At 38.7% G+C, this 22,480-nt stretch overlaps 1 protein-coding gene across 3 annotated transcripts in view; it reads left to right on the top strand.

The window, feature by feature from the left end:
• thrab (thyroid hormone receptor alpha b) overlaps positions 1-22,480 on the top strand; it is a 152,091-nt gene that overhangs the window by 37,727 nt on the left and 91,884 nt on the right. The window contains exon 2 of one of the 3 annotated variants that reach the window (XM_051914949.1): positions 8,421-8,490. The exons of the other annotated variants lie outside the window; for them this stretch is intronic. The gene's annotated coding sequence lies outside the window, so the exon portion shown is untranslated. The remainder of the gene's footprint in view (positions 1-8,420; positions 8,491-22,480) is intronic. 3 annotated transcript variants of the gene reach the window in all.

Below are 22,480 nucleotides of genomic sequence, written 5' to 3'. Positions count from 1 at the left end.
AAACGTTGTAAATAGTCATCAATGACGCTCTTCACCGAGCGCTTACACAGATACACACAGGAGAGTTTGAAAGCAGACGACTATCGCGGCTGATAGACACCTGCTTTCAAACGCTCCTGCTTTCAAAATGCTTTCAAATTCAAACACTTCCATGTGCTTTCAAATACTCCCGTGCGTTAATCATTGTAGCCAATCACAGACTTATCCGATGAGTGCGTCAACAAATAGCCAATCAGAGGTGTTTACGAATCTGCTCAACAGCGCTCAAGGCTTCACATTTTTAAAATTTCAGTACCGATTGGTACCGAAGTCGGTTCTTTTGACAACTGTACATCCAGTTATTTAGAGCTTTGCCATCACAGGACTAAATTACTTTTCAAAATGTATTAAAATATAACAGTTATTTTAAATTGTAATAATATTACATCACAATATTTAGATTTTTTTTATTTAAAAAATTCAGACAATTATTTGAACAGTAAAAACAAATACTGTTGCAAGCAGCAAAGAACAGGGTCCAAGACGAGCAATGAAAATATGGAAAATCACATGCAGTTTTATGAAAATGTCAGAGTTATTTCCGTTTTCTAGTATTTGTAAGTGCATTTACTGAGATGTATGCCCATAGGGCATACAAATGACTGCAGCAGTTCATGAGAAGATTTTTAAATGTTTGACCAAGAAATAAAATGAGCAGAACATAGAAATACCCTGCATGCAAAGTCTGATAATCTCTAGCTGTATGATCACAATGTTACAAGTGTGGGTATCTGCAGGTCGGAGTAATGGGCGTGCCGAAAGGCAGGGGTTGTGCAAAAAGTCGTTTACGATTGGTCGCGAAAGCTGCCTGTTAGGGGTGTGGGCTATGGTTAGAGGTTAGTTTTTGTTGTAGCATTGTGTACATTTCGGCACACCCACAATGACCTGCAGCTATCCCTGTCTCCAAAGTTATAACCTTTTAAAACAAATACATCCGTCTTATATCCTTCAAGTCTCTACCGGGTGTGTGTGTGCACAAATGCATGTAAATATATGGTCCATGTGTAAATTTAAGACATACATTTTAATAAGCCACTGGCAACGAAGGGTGGATGTGATCAGACTTGCATGAAGCGTATGCGGTCTGTGTCGCTAATGCAGTTCTGCCCTTTTATTGAAAGTGATGGGAAGAGAAGGCTGAGGCCTTGTGCAGTGTGCACCTCACCAAGTAGGTTATTTTTGTACCCGAAAATCACTGTTTATAGGCCTAGGACATTTCTGTAAGGTTATGATTGTGAAGTGTTCCCCGGCATGCTGAATATGCAAACTCATGTCAAACTGTCAGCCAAGAGAGCTACTCAGAGCCTGGGAACTATTACGTTCTTGTTAGACTGGTATTCAATTTCTTATAAGCTCTTGTAAGAGCCTGATACAGGGCTGCTGAAGCAGATCCATGAGTACTACCTACCCAGGCAAAGAGAGAAAGTAAATGGTTTTCTGAGAATGTTCTATGTAGCATATTATCCTTGATTCTTTTTGAATGAGTGCACTGAGAGCAACTTTAAGAACCACTTTGTGAATCACTTGTGGTAGGATCCTTTTACAAAGCTGTACAGCGTAGTAAGGTATATAGAGATGCTCCAGTTGTCATTAAATTAAACAAAAATATTAAGCAGCACAACCGTTTTCAATTTCATTGGGAACAATAAGAAATATAATTTAGTAATTATTTGTCTGCACAACCCAGTCTTCTCTAGAACACATTCTTCTTATTCTAAGATGCCTTTAACTGCTTTGTTTTATAACTTGTTCTTACTCTGGGTGAGATTGTGAGACTCTGGGTGAGACTCCTTTTACATACTGTACTCTGATTTCCAGCATCAATGTTGCTCTATATTAAAGACCCACTTTTTGTATCTTTGATACATACTGTATAAATACTGTATGTGCACATATGTATTCATACATACATATGCTGTCTGTCTTCTTCCTCCCTCTTTTCCTTTTATCTCTTTTCTCTGTCTAGGCTTTTTTTTTACTCGTTACTCTCTTCCCCCTTAGGAATGTTGGCTTGAGCTCAAAAATTTTAAATCAGCTTGTCTTTGCTCCCTGGGCCCCAATGCTTTCAGGCCGTCACCCCACATGTGGACGTAGACCCCATCTGTAAGGTGGAGAGCCAGGAAAGTGCAGATCAGCGACCTCCAAAACTCATGAGCAACTTCACTAAATCATACACTATAAAAAAAGATTAAATTTATGGTAAAAAATGGCAGCAGTGGTTATTGGAAGTTTACTGTAAAAAATATGGTACCATATTTTTTTTCTTTTTTTTTTTTCAAATTAAATTAAATGTACAGTAATATATATATATATATATATATATATAATTTTTTTTTTTTTTTCATTAACTGATTAATGTTAGCATACCAATCTGTTTTGTACCTTTACAATATACTGACAATATAATGAGCAAACCACATGTAGAAGTTCATCACAAGTACTGTATCATTTCCACAAGCTGAGGTAAATGCTAATATATAGAATATGTTATGCACACAAATACAAAATAGCATCATGGTAACAAAAATGATGCTAAAATAATGCGATTAAACATTCATTTAACAACACAAGATGTAACATTAAACCCTAATCTAAAAACTAAAAAGAATCATTTTCATATTTCATTGAAAAACTATCAAATGTGAAGTGTCACGCAGGGAATTCTGGAAATGTCAGTTTATATATTTCACTGTAAATTATAAGATGACTTGTTCTTTTTCACTTCCAAAAACTGCAATACATTTAAGAGTATTTTACTGAAATGTCCCATTAGCTTTACAGTTTTTCCACCGTATATAGTACGGTGGAACCGGTTAAGTTATTTTACTGTAGCATTTTTACCATCCTTTACCAAATTACGATAATGTTTTACAGTGCAGAGCAAAACACTTTGGGCGATACTAATAAATGAATACGTTTACAACATTTTTATAGCCAATAACTAGTATTGGTCAAACCTAAATTTTACATTTCAATGCAGTGAATCTGCAAATTCTTTCATAAATTTAAAGTTGGAAGTGTTTCTTACGTAAAGTAAGTTGCTAACAAGTCACTAAATAAAGACTACAACAGTTGTTCGAACCATTAAGCCCATAATCTCTGCTCTCTGTGGTAGGTGCAAGTCTTTATTTAGCAACTTACATTTATGCTATTTTTCTTTCTCATTGTTCCTCCACATGAGGCACATTGTCCTTGACTGGGCACAATATAGGAAAGATTAATAAAGGAATATGACAGTGGCTATTTGGCGAAGGCCCAAGGTGCGGGGTTACTCTCGCTTCTGGGCTTCATATGTCCTTTCCTCCCACATCCAGACACAAACACACACATTTACTGTCTCTCTACCTTCAAGCATAGAAGAGCGGATGGAGAAAAGGCAAACCCAAGTGGAAAAATTTGTTATACAGATGTCATGTGTGGAGGGCTGCTTTTCTGGATCCAGCTTCTCCTCCTCTTCCCTGTGGCCTCTTCTTCTCTTTTAATCCTCTACCTCTTCATGACCTTTTCCCATCTGATTATCTGCCTCTTTCTCATCTTTTTCTTTCGCTCTCTCTCCTTCAGCACTGGCCTTTGTGTGGCTGCTTGGACTAATGGCATAGACTATTTTGGTTTGAATGTATTGAATTGCTTTGTTTATTCAGGCACTCTTAACGGCGTCTCCATATTAAAGGAGTAAACTACTTCTGGCCATCAAGGCAATGCACCTTAATCCAAGTAAGCTGTCTGTAACACTTAACTATTTGGTTCATTTTGGTTCAAGGCTGAGAGTGGAGAATTCCTATAGCCATACAGGTGTAGCTTTTTGTTTAGCTTGAAATGGTCAAGGCTAGTGGAGATTAGCCTAGTGCAGCAATACAGCTCTGTAGCTGGGACCAAGTATTAGCTAAGTTACATTTTGAACCTAGCCAGTTTTCACCTGGCTAAAATTACAGAAATATAGAAATGATCAAACAACATTGCAAGAAAAGCAGGCAGAAATATGTCCTATACCCAGGGAAATGCATTGTCTGTGCTTTGCACATGGCTTTTATGGCCTCAAGTAAATTCTCCACGTAAATTTAAGAAGTATTTGACTGAACTGTTGCCCAAGGGCCAGATTGGATTCGTGCGTACATATTGAGGGTAGAAAAGAAGGTCTCCAGACTCCATTGATGACTGGGCATCAGTCAGACAAGAGACATATGCACCAATGCTACCAATGCATAAGCATTCATGGAATTTCAGCGTGTGAAATCGGATCAAAGATGTCTTATCTTAGCCAAAATGTTACAATTTCATGACATACTGAGATAGCTGATTCATCTTGCATATTTCTTTTAAAAAGATAATTTAATTTTATTTTATTTTTCAGATTCTGTACTATTTTATTCTAACAAGAGCATGCCACATGAATTCGACAGATTTAATTAATTACCTCTGGTTATATGTTTGAGTGCTTTGTGACATGAACATTTCATTGCAGTTTGGTCTGTGACCCAGCATAAATCCTAGGACTTTGTATTTATGCATTTCATTGTAAATCACAGTGATTTCAGACAGAGCTGTTTTTGTTTTTTGACCTGGCTTTCTGCTCTCTCAGCACCCCGTGAACCATTGCATCGGTTTCTCCCTCTAGCCCAAATGCATTTCAGATGGAATTGCTTTGATGTGATGAATTACTATCACCATAAATTGGTCACTGCTATTTTTTACTTACCAGCACACTTTTTATGCTTGGCAGGTTGGATGTGGGTCATTCGATAGCCCAACCTACAGGGGCTCCATGCCTCCTGCAAAATTTTCAGTCTTTTAAATGGCATTTGGTAATGCGTTTTGTTTTCTTTTTGAAGAACACTTGAGCTCTGGTATCATTAAGTGCCTCCTTAATGTCTCTTCCCATTGACTGGTTCATTTGATGGTCAAATAAATTCAGATAGCTGGTGTTACTTGCTATGAATACTACGATTTAATTTAACACTCAAAATGAAAAACAAATCCCATGCAATTTACAAACTAAGAGAATTTAAAGGATGAATGCCAGTTGTTTACCTTTCTCAGACTCATGCTGCTCTAATTAGTGCCCATAGCCAGACAGCTAAACTCGTTTCCAGCAAGTTGCTACCCACCATTCACAGCCTTTCTCAGAGTGCCAAGAAGTACAATTTTTGCATCCAAATAAACAGAGCAGTGGCTGAGCTCATTTGCATTGACCAAATACCAATATATACAGTGGAAAGATTCTGCTACAGAATCTCAATAGCTTTTTCGTGCCCACTGAATAGCCAAAAGCGACACTAGAGACATTAAAAGCAGAACTTGAAGGGGCTTGATAATGTGCTTGTACAATAGATTTCAAGGCTAGAAGAACAATGCAGTCCTACATAGCTGTAACTACTCAGTACAAAGAATTGACAGATGTAGTCATGATTCCTGGGTGATACAGAACTTATTAGTGACCACACAGCAGAGAGGCCTTTAATGAGAGTTGAGGTATACAGCAATGAGACCCTGCATGGCAGAAGTTATGACTGATAGCACTTCAAATAACAAAGGCTTTCTCTGATTATAACAGTATTTCTTGCTTTACTTTGCAGGACATAAGGGCCTCAAAGTTTGTTTAGGTAATACCTTGTCATATTGATGTGCATGATTGGTATCACCATAGGCTCATTAGAAAAACAAACCTTTTCACACAAATTACAGATTATCGATTAATAAAGACTTATAGTATTGTGCGAGGGAAAATGCACAAATTTTATGACCTCAATCACTTTTAATACAGTACATGATTTGTAAACTAATACATTTTGATGTTGGCATTACATAACTAGCTCCATATGGCTTTTCTAGTGTGGTAAACTTACTTGGTAGGTCACCTGGTACAGCATTGCACTTGTGAAAGGGTGATCGGACTTTCTTTCAATTTAGCCCATGTATTAAATTGAAGTTCCTTATAATGGTAACGTCCAGCTGGCGAGTAACTGTTAAATGTGCACACGGCACATTTGGTCTCGGTTGTCTGTGATTTGATAACAAGACTCTTTTATTAAGTTGAAAGCCTTTTACTGTACTCATTCTGTCTTGCTTTACTGCCAAACAGTCTGGCTTTTGTTTGTGACATTTAGACACCATTCTATAGGAGGTATCTTTTGCTTAAGATGGCGGCCGGTCTGGTTCACTCGAGGACGGGTCAGGTAATTCTCACTGATGCTATCCCATGTCATTACCAAAATCCTTTGACATGTTCTGGACTTTCGATCTCTCTCTTTCACCTTTTCTTTAGCCCCCAGTTTCTGTCTCCATCTCTTTTTTTCTCTTTCACACTGTATGCTGGACCCAAGAGAGTTCGGTTTAAGTTGGTCAGACTGGGTCGGTAGGCTTCTAGGTTGAGATTAATGAAGAGGGGAAGTGAAAAGGTGCACAGAGTCCCTGCTGGGTTATTGTGGCCCTACCTGCCCCACTAAGGAGATTTCCCCCCTTTTGTTGGGGTTAATGGCTAGGGCAAGTGAGGGAGTCTTGAAAACCGTCCCTATTGCAAGAAAAATCTTTTAAAAATCTTGTTTCTAAAATGTATCATGTTCTTAGAAAAGAACTTCATGCTGGTTTCATAGGACAACTTCACTTTTTTTTCTTTCTTTTTTTGGGATAAATTGATGACTTGGTATAACCACATTTCTAAATATATGTTCAAAGTAAAACATGTTTATCATTTCCAGTTTTTTTTTTTTTCTTCTTTTTGCATGTTGTTTGGACTTTGACTTTGATATGGCTGATAAATGTTCTTTAAAAAATGAATAAGCACTAAAGCAGTTTTGGAAAAAAAAAAAATTCTAAGACATAGGCCTAATAATAAATAGATGGTCAAACTAATTAAAGTTTTCTTTTGAATTTTTTATGTGTACAACTATATATTGTATTGTACTTTCAAAATATTTCTTTTATTTAAAAAAAGAATACTGAAATGTGTGATTGTCTCTACATTGTGTGCCAAAAGCTTTAAAATATAAATGTTATAATATACACGCAATACTTTAACATCATAAAAAAGAAACATGGTTTTCATTGGCTGCCCGCAAACTACGTCTACTTTGACCCGCCCTCAAACACTGTAGTTTGTTGCTGAGGCCTGAAAGAGTTTGGTTTGTGTTGTCGACATGTCAGGAAGATGCTGCAAATCCACTTTGCATGCACTTCAAAAGAATAAGGACTTGGGCTGTAATTGATACAGAAAAACTGATGCTATCGTTCGCATCACTGTGTTTCAAGCACTGAGGAAGCCTCCAAAGCTGAAATTCAGATATGGTAATGGCCGTTTCATTTGACACATGCTGTAAGCGGTAGACCAATCACAGCAGACTGGGCTGTCTGACCAATCAGAGCAGAGTAGGCTTGTGGAAACAAACCATTTTCAGACTCTTTGAGAAATGAGGTGATGTGCAATGTATATTATGAGAAAATAATATACATTGCGCAAGTGTTTTTTGACCTTGGATGCATGCAAATCTGCGTAGGATACCTCCAAAACAAAATTAGGAGCCTTTAAAATAGCACTATAGGGGCATTTTAGAATTAATTTTGAATTTCAAATTGAAATTGAAATTTGAATTTTTAATTCATATTGTCATCATAGAAGAAGTCTATAGAAGTCATATGTATCAATTGCATTTTACTGTCTTTTTTATGTCATGTCATTGACCCACAGGCAATGTGTGAAGTCCAACATGGTCAACATTTAGGACTTGCTCGGCTCCCCCTGGTGAGTTCAGAGAGCTCCAGCTAGTTATTGGCTCAGGGGACCTGTAAAGCAACACTTTTGCAGTGTTATGGCCCTCATAACTACGCTCATATGTTAGCTTTTCTTTGCTCCCTCACCCCCTTTTTTTTCCGTCACACATCTCACTGAAGTGGCTTTAACCTCTTGCTTAAAACAAAGACTGTTTTGTGACTGTGTTCCATACAGACCCTCACTGTTTTTTTTCTTGTACACTCACTGGTGTCGATTCTGCTCTGGACAAAGGCTCCTCACTGGTGTGTGATGGCACACAGGCTGCCACTCTGTGTTACTGGGGCAGCAAACAGCTTGGGCGATGCGGGCAGAGCCTGGTATCACGGTGTTGTTTCTTGACCATATAGTACACAGTGTACGCACATGACTGAAGCCAGATCTGTGTATACACACACATGGGTGTGTCAATGTCATCAACATGCTTTGAACCCTTATCTCTCTTTTTTTTTTTTGTCATTTAAACTTTGGGTTCAGTGGTTGAGGTAACGTGTTAGAAGTATGACTGGTTACCGTATGATGATTGAAATCACATAATGGCCGTAAATAATTACTAAATAAACTGCAAAATGTTACGTTTTCTAATACATTTATTTTGTGGATGAATTGCTTTTAACAGTGCTGGACGAGCTTGCTGCGTCATCTGCGGGAAACCTTTAGCATGTTTGCCAGGGTTCAAAGCACCAAATGTGAGTAAAAATCTGCATTGAAATGGTGTTACGTGCCAGTTTGGCCCAGTAACTTTTTAACGCATTTTGACAATGCATGGTTGTGAGAATGTGAGATGGCTTAGTGCGATCATCAAATCACAACGTTTGTGTTGTAATTATATACATATATAGTCTTTTAAAGGATTAGTTCACTTCAGAATTAAAGTCCTTATAGTTTACTCATCCCCATGGCATTCAAGATGTTTGTCTTTCTTTCTTCAGTCGAAAAGAAATTAAGGTTTTTGAGGAAAACATTCCAGGTTTAAACTCCATATAGTGGACTTCAACGGCTACCAAAGGTTGAAGGTCCAAATTGCAGCTTCAAAGGGCTCTACACAATCCCAGCCCAGGAATAAGGGTCTTATCTAGCGAAACGATTGGTCATTTTCTAAAAAAAAAAATTTATACTTTTTAACCACAAATGCTCATCTTGCACTAGCTCTGCTATGCGATCATCACATTGGAAAGGTCACGCGTGACATAGGTGGAGTTACCGAGCAAGTGTTTACAAAGCAAACGTGCAAAAACTAAGTCAAACGGCCTTTACAAAAAAAAGTTAAAACAACAATGTCGGACGATTTTGAAGTTGGACGAGAAAATGAGATGGAGTTTTTCGCCTTACCACGGTACTTCGGCCTATGTCACGCATGATCTTTACAACATGATTACGTAATGCGTGGCGCATCGTAGAGCTAGCACAAGATGAGCATTTGTGGTTAAAGTATATAAATTTATATTTTTTTTTAGAATGGTCGATCCTTTTGCTCAATAAGACCCTTATTCCTCAGCTTTGATTGTGTAGAGCCCTTTGAAGCTGCATTTAAACTGCAGTTTGGACCTTAAACCCGTTAGAAGCTTTACGTGATGTGCAAAAACCTTAATTTCTTTTCGACTGAAGAAAGAAAGACATAAACATCTTGGATGACATGGGGGTGAGTAAATTATCAGGAAATTTTAATTCTGAAGTGAACTAATCCTTTAAATTGAGCTTTTTAGATTAGTGTGTCATTTCTTATTTAGTATTCCTTTAGACATCATAGTATAGAACTGTAATATCGGCAATTTGACTGTTATCAGCCATAACACGAGAATAATTAACAACTTATTTATTTGGCCAGAATTTTAATATTTGTGCATCCGTAAATACTTATTTGGTTACTTTATGTATAGGTAGTATTGTAGTGTATTACTTTTCAAAACTAATGCTCCCCAACTCGTGCTTTAGGAAGGATATTATACTGTGCCACCTTAATGGGGGCATTAATCATGTTGCAAATCGGCCATTTGTGGAACTGAGCACAGAGAGAAAATGCATCTTTGAAAGTGTGACAGCTTTGCAGAACACAGCATTTCTTTCTATATGCTGAGAGGGACCTGAAGAACCTTCTGCATTCTAGTCAGCGAATGTTAATGAGGTGAGGGTAGAGATGTTTTTTCCTCTCACGATATTTGGTTTTGGTATCACAGCTGGGTGAGGGTGTGCTTTCCTTATTTTTGTCACCCTCTTTCTCTGTCACTCTTGGTGTTTCGCACATTCTCACTGTGTGCCGCTTTACTGCGTGTGACTGAGTTGTCACATGGAGCAGCATAGAGCTGGCACATAGACAAGTATAGTGTGATGTATTGTCACACTCACATAGATGTACACACTTTTACTGATAAATTTATGGAGGTGCAAGGAGCCTGTCAGTACAGTCAGGATGTATTGTCAGTGTGTTAAAAAAAGCTCTTGGTGGGGCACAGTTTAGCCAGTTGGGTGTCATGACTACCTGTATGTTTCTGACGGGTTTATGGGTTTGGTTTGGACTGTGCATTTAGAAAGGAATATGGTTTGATAGGAATAAATCTGTGCTTTTTCTCTCTGTCCTTATTCGTTATCTTGTCCTTCTGTTCACTTTGTTGTGTTTTTTTATTTTTTATTTGTCTGCATATAGAATGGAACGCTTTCTGGGAGGTATAGGCGAGAACTTTGGCGTAGAAGAAAATGTGGTGCCACCTGGTCTCATATGAGTCTAAATGACCAATTTTCGCAGACATTGCAGGAGAGGAAATTGTTTTTGTTTTGTTTTTTGTAGAAGAGAAGGTCTAACATGCCACCAAGGATGTTGTCAGCAGTTCAGCTCCAATAAACAATGCAAATGCAAGATTTGTGTCACATCACTGAACACATTCCAAGAACAAGAGTAAATAATGAAGCATCTAAAATGCCAGACTGGATGGATTAACGCAAAGGAGAATATTTTTTTCTTTTTTTTTTCCCCACCAACAATTCATTGTGACCATGGACTGTCAAACCCCAAAGAAGCAAAAAAAAAAGGCCTCATATGACTTGAGCCTCATATTCTAAGTTTTTTGAAGCCATATGATAGCTTTGTGTGATGAAATTACAGAAAATTAAAATCTGTTCGATACCAAGAGGTGATCATTATTTTCGTGTTATGGCTAAAAGTGTTGTGAGCATAAAGCCTGGAACACACCAAGCCGATGGTTGGCCGTCGGGCAGTTTTTGTTCGTCGGCTGACTAAGTTTTCTCAGTGTGTTCCGCACTGTCGGCTGAAGTTGGTCCTTGTCTGCTTTTTTTTGACTGATTCGACATGTTGAATTGGCGTCGGAGCTCGTCGGTCAGTCGGGCCATCTGATCATTCTGATTGGCTGTTTCAGCTACTGCCACCTGCTGGTACGGAAAGGCATTTATTCTTACGCAGGCCAGAAGGGACGTGCTACTTGGCCGTCGGGTGTTGAGTGTCGGTTTGGTGTGTCAGGGCAACTTTGGACCCAGATGCTGCTGACGTGAGCCAAACCCGCAGTCTGCTTTTGTCGCCACTAGTTCGTTGGCATCGGCATGGTGTGGGCCGGGCTTTTTGAGAATTCTTTCAAAAACATTAAAAAATCTTTTAAATGGTAGTATGTATTGTGCATTAAAGAATTAGTTCACTTTAAAATGAAAATTACCTCCTTTTTCCGTAAGTTGAATTTCGGAAGGTGGTCTAGCGGAAGCTCATTATTTTACTATATAACGTGTTAAATATAGATATTTTTCTTACATAAACACATCGTTTCACTTCAGAAGGACATTATTAACCCCCCGGAGCCGTGTGGAGTACATTTATGATGGATGGATGCACTTTTTTGAGTTTCAAACAGGTGGTTTCCGTGCGCTGCCATTATAAAGCTTAGGAGCATTAGGGTGATTGTTTTAAGATGTTTTAAGGTGTGTTTGCCATGAGGAAGTGAATGACAGAATTTTAATTTTTGGTGAACTATCCCTTTAAACTTCCTATCACATTCCAACCCTGGAATGCAAGCAGTGGGATCTGAATGCCAGTCAGCACTAAACTGTGTCTCCATGACTGAACCTACACACTTGCATTCACAGAAACAAGTATCCTATAGTGTTGTGTTTCTTTCTTTTCCTTGGAACAGTCAATAGATACTCCGTCGGTCCAAAGGGAGTTCAGTTGGATCAACTAGTGCACGTGTGCGAAAAGAGTGTTCGTTTGTTTTCATGAACCCTAAGGATTTAATATGAAATCACTGTTTACAGTGTCAGTAATACTGTGACTTTTAGTTTCCTAATACTGCTACTTATCAACTTCGAATCCTGTATGAAGTTGAACCAATGTTTAAAAAAACAAACAAACAAAAAAAGGCATCTCTAATGAGGCAGACCCAAGTTAACAGCAGAGGCAGAATCACATCAGTAACTTCAGGCCCCCAATAATCTGGAATTGGCTTTAATGACGGTTGTAATTATATACTAGGCTTTTCTTCTCCCTTTTTTTTTGCACTCACTCTGCTGGCCCCTTTCATTGACTCGCTCTGTCTGTCACAGTAATCCCTCTATAGAGTACGGTTTGTCTGTCCCTCCTCACTGTCCTTCCTTTGTCGATCATCTTTCCCTTCTCTTTCTTATGTCTTAACTGGTTAGCGGATTTTGAAGTTCCAGTTCATATGGTGATGGTCACATGACCTTGATTGCCCTTGTTAGTTGGTATGGATGTGTGAATGAGCATGGATTTTTATTGGGTGCTGTGATGCTTCCCAGAGGCGAGTCATGAAAGCGTAGCATCTAATAGGGTGACCTAGTGAAGCAGAGTTAATGCACTCAGGATGACAGCGATGGATGTGAGTGTTTTTTCCTTTTCTTTCGACACAAGGCAGGCTGGGACAGCTATCAAGCAGATGATACAGGGCCAGGGACATCTACTGAGGAAATCACGGGTGTTGTCACGTTCTCTGATGTGAATTGGGTTGTTTGCAGCAATGTTTGTCCTCGTCACAGTGGTGGGAAGATGATTAGGCTTGACGCAGCGGCTTGAGTCAGGGGTGCGAGGAAGTCTGATCGCTTGAGGGACTGCAGACGTCCCAGTGGACATAGGTTAAAATGTTTGGACAGGGAGGACAGACTTAAAGCGTCCCCTGGTAGTGACTAGCTTCATCAAAAATTAGCATGACAACCAGAGTAGATACTGCAGCTGTCACACTCATCAAAACTTTCTGTCCCTGTGTTCCGTTCTTTTGACTAACTAAGACAGGGGTGTCTAATCCTACTCCAGGAGCAGAGCTCCAACCCTAATTAAACACACCTGAACCAGCTAATCAAGTTCTTCAGGATCATAAGAAACTTCCAGGCTGCTGTCTTTGTGTTGAACTCTGCAAGACAGTGGCCCATTAGGAGAAAGACCCCCTGACCTAAGACAATAAGGGTCTGATCCAAAATCTCTGGAGACAGCATCATAGGTGTGTTCCCAAAGCAAAAGTTTTTCCAAAACGCTGGTACTTTATTTCTGCTGCCTTCAAAAATACCTGTTTGCATAAAATTTTGAGATAGCATTGTATGTATCCTTCTCTAGGAAGGCAAATCCAGAATGCACTGTGATGTTCTGTGTAACTAGTACAAAGTGCTATTTGAGTTGAGTCCATGAAGAACTCCCCAAATTGGACACTTATGATGCTCCGTTTCAATTACGATTCTGGTGTAGAGGCAGATGCTCTTATATGCACTAGGCAGCAAGGCAGCTCACTAAGTTTTGGAACATGTCCCGGTAACAAATGTCGAACTGCCTCATGTCCTAGAATCTACTGCAGCGTCCCACAGCATCCAAACTGTCATGAAACACGAGCATGGGCAACAACTCCTTGTGCCACAAAAACTTGTAGTTGATTTCAGTGGAGCTTAAAGTTAGCATATTGTTATGAAAAACTGTCAGTTTACCAGTTACCTAAGGTCATGAGCTTTGTTTAGTGATTGAAAGAACAAGATTGTGAGTACAAGTGGCTGAAATGAGTTTTCTACAGAGTGTCTGGGCTAACTTTGAGAGTGCGGAGGTCAGACATCCGGGAGGAACTCGGAGTAGAGCCACTGCTATGTGTTAAAAAGAACAAGTTGAGGTGGTTCGGACTAGTGTTGTCAAAAGTACCGACTGCGTCGGTTTGGATATTTTAAAAATGTGACACTTTGAGCGCCGTTGAGCGGATTCATAAACCTCTGATTGGCCTTTGTATTCACACGCTCATCAGATATGTCTGTGATTGTGATATCAATATGTTGGTCCGCTGATAGACTCCTGCTTTCAAACGCTTCGGTGTGTATCTGTGTAAGCGCTCGGTGAAGAGCGTCATTGATGTCTATTTACAACAAGTTTTTGAAGCGTTGATCATTGTAGCCAATCGCAGACATATCTGATAAGCGCCTGAACACAATGGCCAATCAGAGGTGTTTACGTATCCGCTCAAAGCGCCACATTTTTAAAATTTCAATACTGACTTGGTATCGCGGTCGGGACTTTTGACAACACTAGTTCGGACACCTTTCAGTGGAGGTGTCCCAGGCATGTCCAACTGGGAAGAGCCTCTGAGGTAGACCAAGGGCTCGTTGGAGGGATTACTTCTCCCAACTAGCGTGGGAATGCCTTTGGATCCCCAGGAGGAGCTGAAGGAAGTTGCCAGGGAACCTAACCCTGCTTAGCCCGCTGCCACCATGACCCGGTCCTGGATAAGATAAGAAAATGGATGAATGGATGGATGGATGTTATATTAAAAGATTACTGTGATACTTTAAGCATAAAATTGTATAACACACATAAATATTGAATAATACACTTAGGAGGCAGCATAACTAAGATGACTACCCTTTTGAACTTGTGTAGGCAGCTCATTACATTTTGGAGCAGATCAAATCCTAGTTTAGATCCTTCTTTTAATCTGGGTCTCCATGATATTTTTGACCACAGCTCAGATTTAAGCACACTTGGTCTCTCACCTACTCACAAAGGTGTATTTAAAGCAGACATTGTAACTGGATTAATTAGCAGCTTTGTCTGTTTCTTGTACATTCATTTGGAAAAGCTAAACAAGGATTTGCTATTCCAAACAGCCAGTCAGTTATCCTGTCAATAACTCTTTAATAATGACCTTGCTGAAGTGCTGGGGGAAGGGTACTTCCAACCAGCGGATGAGTTTTATTTATGCTATTCATTGCTTTGTGTATTTTAATTATTTATTTTTTTCTTGCTATATTACCATACATGTAGTTTTATCTCATGCCAGCACAGCAGAGGCTCTCGAAAGTGGTCCTACCACACAAACCCCAAATTCTCTCTTCCTCTTTCTTTCGCTCTCTCTTCTCTGACATGAGCACAATCGCCACATTTACACACAAACGGCCTGTCCGTCTCAGTCTCTTTCCCATCCCCCGTGCGAGAGAACTGTAAGCCAAATTGCTGCTCGCTGGACGACCGGCCATAAATTAGACTTTTGACAAGCCTGGCTGCATTGTCTTCCCCCCCGCCCAGCCCCTAACCCTGAGCTAACCTACTCACGGCATAGAGCTGCCCAGCTGTGGCTCGCTACTCAACGTGGCCTTGTCTCTTCCTTCACACAAACACGCACACTATCTCTGTCTGTTATGCTATCTCGCTTATACTCTGCCTATTCTCTTGCCTCCTCTTTGATTGCTGCTCATTATGCATTTGTTCCTCGGTTGAATCAGCTCTTTGACTTGGGCCTGAGCCATGCCCTTGTAATGACACCATGACCAAATTTTTTATACACACAAACATGAAATTGCATGTGCAAGCCACACAAAGGGACTTTACAGCTTCTATGGGACAAATAGCTCATGATTCATTTGTATTGCATTTATGTGCATTGGGGATGCCAAATGCACTAGAATTTGGTCAATATTTTAGTTGATTTGGTCGAATGCATTTTATCTAATAGACATGCAGTGAAGAATAAACACACACACACATTCAATGTATATATTTAATAATTATATTTTTTGATATTCATTAATATTTATTTTTGAAAAATGTAAATTGTTAATATTTATATTAATATTTAGCATTTTTGCTGGGGTATTAAAATATATATTGTTTAATTTAATTTGTTGATATAGTAATATGTTAATATATTTGATTTTAAATTGTTAATATATTAAAAAATGTTTTGTTGGTGTATTAATACAGCATTTAAAAAAAAAAAAAAAATACTTGTTGAAATATTGTATAATTTAATTTGTCTATATTATCATTTGTTAATATTTATATTTGAATTATTTAATTAATATTTATATTCATATTTAACTTTTTTTTGTTGGGTGTTTAAATATTACATCATTTGTTAGTATAAAACTTTGAATTTTAACTATATTAAAGGGTTAGTTCACCCAAAAATGAAATTTCTGTCATTAAGTACTCACCCTCATGTCGTTCCAAACCCGTGAGAACTTTGTTCATCTTCGGAACACAAATTAAGATATTTTTGATGAGATCCTAGAGTTTTTATTTTTTTATTTTTTTATCTCACATAGAAAGCAATGAAATTACCACATTCAAGGTCCAGAAAAGTAGTAAAGACAATGTTAAAATAACATCAACGTGACTACAGTGGTTTAACCAACAAAACAAAAATAACAACTTTATTCAACAAGGGTAGAGACGAAATCGTTGAATAAAGTCGTTATTTTTGTTTTGTTTTTGCACACAAAAAGTATTCTTGTCGCTTCGAAACATAACATTGACTATTTTAACGTTGTCTTTACTACTTCTCTGGACCATGAATGGGGTAATTTCGTTGCTTTCTATGAGAGACAAAAAACCTCTCGGATTTCATCAAAAATATCTTAATTTGTGTTCCGAAGATGAAAGGTCTTGCGGGTTTGGAACAACATGAGGGTGAGTGATTAATGAGAGGAATTTCATTTTTGGGTGAACTAACCCTTTAATATTTTATTTTATTATTTTTCATTTTAATGATTGACTACTGACATGTTGGTATCATGACAATCCTAGTGTGTGTATATATATATCTACACATGCACATTGCTTTCTAGAGATGTCACATTACTTTGGCCCCTGCATGTGTGACTGTTTATGTGGTGGATTATTTGCATGTTTATGATATGTGTGTACATTTGTCCTTTAGACAGAGGCAGCGTGGAGGACTTAGTGGTGGCTGGTGTCAGGGTGGAAGGTCATTATGATGTGGAATGTACTATAGGCGGAGGGGTGGGCGAATGCGAATATCACAGGGCAAAATACAGCAGGGGAGATCGACCCATACGTGTCCTTCCCTTTCCCCTGGTACTGCCCTGCCCTCAGACCGCTGTAAACCCTCCAGATAACAACCTCTTATACTAGCAGCATTAATCATTAAACTGTCCTCAGTGTAATGCTATGAACGCATACACATTGTGATATATCCTATTTGAAATGACCTCATAAAAGTACAGCTTCTCTTTTGCCAACATGCTCAGGCCCTTCTTTTACTCTCATCATGCACTCTTTCGCATCCATCCTCCAGACCAAACAAACCACAGATATTTAAAAGAGCCGTCTACAGGATGTGTGCCGTGTGCTGGTGTCCCTAAGGAGCGCCCGTGTTTGTGTTTGAATGATCTGAAGAGCTTAAGGCCCCTGGCTGTGGGAGTTTGGGATCAACCCAAAGAGGAAAGTGCAAGGTCTTGAACCAGAACAAGAGAAGCTTGTTGCTCTCTATCTCTCTTGCTTTTGCTTTTTCACTCTTTATCTTACACCTCTCACTGGAGGTAGCACATTCGTTATGTTCCCGTTGGATCGGGTTCTGACGCGTCTCCCGCAGAGAAGCAGCCCACACATTTCAGATCAAAACTCTGGGATGATCCTCAAAGCGCATTATTAATCAAACAATACTTGTGCAAGACCTGCATCAGCTTATTAGAGAACAGACGAACGCTCTGTTCGGCGTCTTGTTTTGTATGTGATTTAGTTTCCTATGAGAAAATTAACATGTAGAAAGTTTCAGACAGTCACTTGTAGGACATAAACAAAGCTTTTGAAGTCTCCCCTACTTTTGACATGACTTCGTTCTCATAGCTCACTGACAGACGATTGTACACTATGTTCTAAAGGTTAAATTCATGCTTGAACTCTTGTTCCCACAGACTTGTGGTTCATGAGAGAGGAGACGGTGTCCGACGGTCTTCTGTCTGTAGAGCCTTGTCATTTCCGCCTTGCAGAAAAAACGCAGACGGAATTGCGGAATCCAATAAAAAAATAGACTTTACAGGGAATGTCACAGAATTTGGCAAAATTGGGATGAAGGAATGGAAAGTAGGGCTGTACACTTAATCAAATCGATATATGGACTAGTGTCTATGAATATTAAACCACAAAAGACTAGTATTTAAATATGAAGCCTGTCTGTTCAACATGTGTTTGTGTGAATGAACAGCGCAGTTTCATCTACTACACATACTCAAGCACTTGTAACGTTCTTGGTGTTTTCAGCTTCTGCTGTCTCACTATATGAGGACACTCCACATGAACTTGATCTCCAAAGCTGCTATGAGAGTCGCTTCATAAGCATTTCACCATTTTATTTGATAAAACTATTGTTTTATAAAACTATACACACAGAACCTCAAATGTCTTCACTACAACCCTGCAAAATAAAAGTTCAGTTTAACTTTAATTTAAGAAATTATGACAGAAATATATTTCTGTTGCACAGTACAAATACTTTTTAAAGTAATAATACAAACAATCAATACAGTATATTAAAATATTATTTTTAAGGATTATCACTCAATATCAAACAATGGGCGATTCGGTGGGCGGGGCTAAAGGGGCAGTGATGTAGAAGTAGGTGTTGATCTTCTGCAGAGGCAGTTTTTCGTCGCACTGTTATACGGTTATACTTAGACAAAATGAAAAAATTTTAAGTTATGAAATTTGCAGGATGTTTTTATAGTAATTGACCAAAAGTGATTTTTCAATTCATGGCCCCTTTAAAGGATTAGTTCACTTTAAAATGAAAATTACCCTAAGATTTACTCACCCTCAAGCCATCCTAGGTGTATATGACTTTCTTCTGTTCTGATGAACACAATCAGAGATATATTAATAAATATTCTGATGCGTTCAAGCTTTATAATTGCAGTAAACAAGAGTTTGAAGCTCAAGAATGTGCATCCATTCATCATAAACGTACTCCACACGGCTCCGGGGGGTTAATAAAGGCCTTCTGAAGTGAAACGATGGATTTGTGTAAGAAAAATATCCATATTTAACAAGTAATAATGTAAAATATCTAGGTTCCGCCAGACAGCCTTCTGTATTCAACTTACAAAGAATGTGTACCGCCTCTCGCAGTTCAAAGCGCTTTTTTTGGAAACTGGTCTGGCGGAAGCTAGATATTTTACTTTATAACTTAAATATGGATATTTTTCTTACACAAATGCATCGTTTCACTTCAGAAGGCCTTTATTAACCCCCCGGAGACGTGTGGAGTATGTTTATGATGGATAGATGCACTTTTTTGAGCTTCAAACTCGTTGCCCCCGTTCACTGCCGTTATAAAGCTTGGACACGTCAGGATATTTATTAATATAACTCCAATTGTGTTCATCAGAAAGAAGAAAGTCATATACACCTAGGATGGCTTGAGGGTGAGTAAATCTTGGGGTAATTTTCATTTTAAAGTGAACTAATCCTTTAAGCTTTCTGGGAAAGAGATTCAATTAATGTCTGAATTGAGCAAACCCAAAACCTGCCTCTGATTAGATGTAAATAATTACATCATGTGTGCTTTCATGTTGTTGGTGTTTTTTTTTATGTGGCGTAAGTGTGATAAAGTTCATAGGGGCGTGTGCGTGGGGCTTGTTACACATGGAGGTGTGGCGGCATGTAATCACAAGCGCAAATCTAAATAAAAAAGCAGCTAAATCACTTGGAGAGGGACAGACAGACTGTGTTTTATATAGAGCACTTTACAACTCCTCACTGTAAATACAGGCTTCATTCAAACATAAGCCTTTGATTGGCTGTCCGGTCAGGAATGTCTGCTGCTTGTCTCAGTGTGTGTTTATGTGAAAGCTGCTGAATGTGGTAGAGGATCTGAAGCCAGGTTTTAGGAAGCGTTTGATGTTGCTGTGCACGTTCATTATGAAGCTCTGCACATTCATGTGTATTTGAGGTTAGTATGGTTCATCAACTACAGAGAACATCAGATATAGTGTACTCATTGTAGTTGTGCTGTTTTTGTTTTATGTGTGTGATTTAATTTTAAAACTGCTTGATGTAAATCTGTAACATCCCATTGCTTTGTGTTGATGATATTTATAGTTGTTCATTGTCCCAAAATGAAAAAAAAATAAGACTTTTGGATTCTTGTACATGCTGAAGAAAACGTGTTCAGGCACAAAGCAAGGCAGGACATGTAGAGATCAACAGGCCCAAAATAGAACAGCTTGTCTATGTAATTAAACACAGTATTATGGAAAATCTTTAAACATAGTCATTTATGACTCAAATCTTCCCCGGCATTGACGGAATTTTCCAGCAATTCATGTTTTCACTGTTATATGGTAGGGGGCGCTATTACGCATCTTTGTCGCACATGTAAGCTAACATAATCATCAAACATTAAACAGCATACAAATCAAAACTGCCTACATTACTGAATTAAATTTCGACTCAAGAAGAGGTATAGAACTGTGCAAGCTTTGGTGTGTTGATCTACTCTTTTCGATTTGGACGAAGTTTTTAACAAAAACGCAATTTTCTCAGCTTTTTGGTCAAAATGTTGCTTTTTTATGAAATTTGCCCACATTCAAATGTGAGAAAAGTCCAAGAATTGGAAAATCTCTCTCTACAAAAAACTACGTAACTAACTAAAAAAAAAAATGAAGGCACAGTGGACTGTCTCAGATCTCGTACCTGGACATTGCAGGATAGGACGAATTTGGATGTGAGATAAATATACACATTACCCCCTGATGGAGACAGCATGAGGATTTATTTCAGCGATCAGAGAGCTAATACTGTTGGCTTTCAACTCAGTGGCTTTAGATCTGTTATCTATATCTAGTGAGCATCCATGCCAGAGCTGTAATTAAAACAAGGTCTCTATTGGCAATTTGAGACGAAGCTTTTTAAAGAAAGAGCCCTTGCGTTTTCCTTCCTGCTCTCCCCAGAGGAAGCTAAACTTTCTCTGAATCTGGCATCTACACTGCTGGATAGACAAAGTACCACACTTCTGTCATCAATTCATACATTCAATGAATCATTCAGCTGTAGTCGCTGAAATGTGTTTTCATTCATACATTCGTACAGTGTCGGCAGCAGACCAGTTTGCTGTTTGCTGGCCATTGAAAAAATCGTTCATGTTTTATATCGTACACAAAGACATCCATTTATGTGATTGCCATTCAGCTGACAGCAGACTCGAAAAAAAGAACCACAATGACTTTGAAGTACGTTTCACACCCACATAAAAACCAGTTTACCAGCTTTGCTTTAAGAGCAGGTATATGCAACTGTTTATACAAATGTTTTTGTTTTTTTCATAAATGTGAACAAAAGAAATGAAATGGAAAGTACATTGATGAGAAGTTGAATGTTAATTGGAAAGGAAAGGCCGCATGCACCGATACTCTAAACTAGTGGTTCTTGACCTTTTTGAGGTTGTGGCCCCCTTTGTCTGAGACAATATTTGAAGACTCTCCTATCTAAAGGTGCTTTCGCACCAGAGGAACCTTTTATAAAGTTCCTAGAACTAATGATGGAAGTACCTGCTTTTTGGCATGTTTGCACCACATGAACTAAGAATGATTTTAGTCCTAGGGGAAGCCTAGGGGAAATAAATTAGTTCCTACTTAAGAGTAGGGTCTAACCCAGCACAATAGGAACTACCAGTGATGTTAGTGTACGCTGATTGGCCAAATGCACTCACTATTTTAAAAAAAGCTTTGTACACACACAGGTTGCCAGGTCTGTGCAGCAAAAGTAGCCCAATGGCCAGTCAAAAGTATCCCAAAAACAGCCCAATGCGATTTTCTCCATTGAGTGGACAAATTCTCCACGGAATTTGTAAGTCTAGGGGGGTGTTCTGAGTGTGTTGGTATGCTGAAATCATACGTACAGGGGTGGAAATCAACCCACGAGAAAAAAAAAAAATTACCCGCTGCAACAACTTAAAAATAACCTAATTCTGCGGGAAAGCCACGGGCTTGGCAATACTGACAATTTGTGTGTATATATGTATGTCTGTGCGTGCGTGTGTGTGTTTGTTTGTTTGTTTATTTATTTACTTATTTATTGAGCTAACTGCTGCTCTGTTTTTTTTCCCAGCAGCCTAACTCTGCTGTCTGCAAAGCTGCTTTTAAAGTATCCTTTTTTTTTTTTTTTTTTATGCACAGTATTACTGTATTGTTTGTATGGGATCAAGTGTTTTCAGTCATACTGCACTTGCCTCTTCAAGTGTGGGAGTTTGGAGTAACTACATTGAGCAAACAGATAGTCTGATCTCTGACCTGAGCTAATCAGGCACAAATTTGGCATGTCAAAAGCCTGTCTTCAAGTCCTGCGCCTCCACTGCTATTTACATACTCCCCAAGCCCAGATTTTCCCTTTTTGTCTTTAGTCCGCGTGACATCCGAGTTCATCCATCCTCCTTTAAATTGAAACATTACGACCCCCCCCCCCCC

This window comes from Ctenopharyngodon idella, chromosome 12 (genome assembly GCF_019924925.1).
Source record: "Ctenopharyngodon idella isolate HZGC_01 chromosome 12, HZGC01, whole genome shotgun sequence".
Taxonomy (NCBI): domain Eukaryota; kingdom Metazoa; phylum Chordata; class Actinopteri; order Cypriniformes; family Xenocyprididae; genus Ctenopharyngodon; species Ctenopharyngodon idella.
The sequence above is the reverse complement of the archived record's forward strand: the minus strand, read 5'-3'. Positions and strand labels throughout refer to the sequence as shown.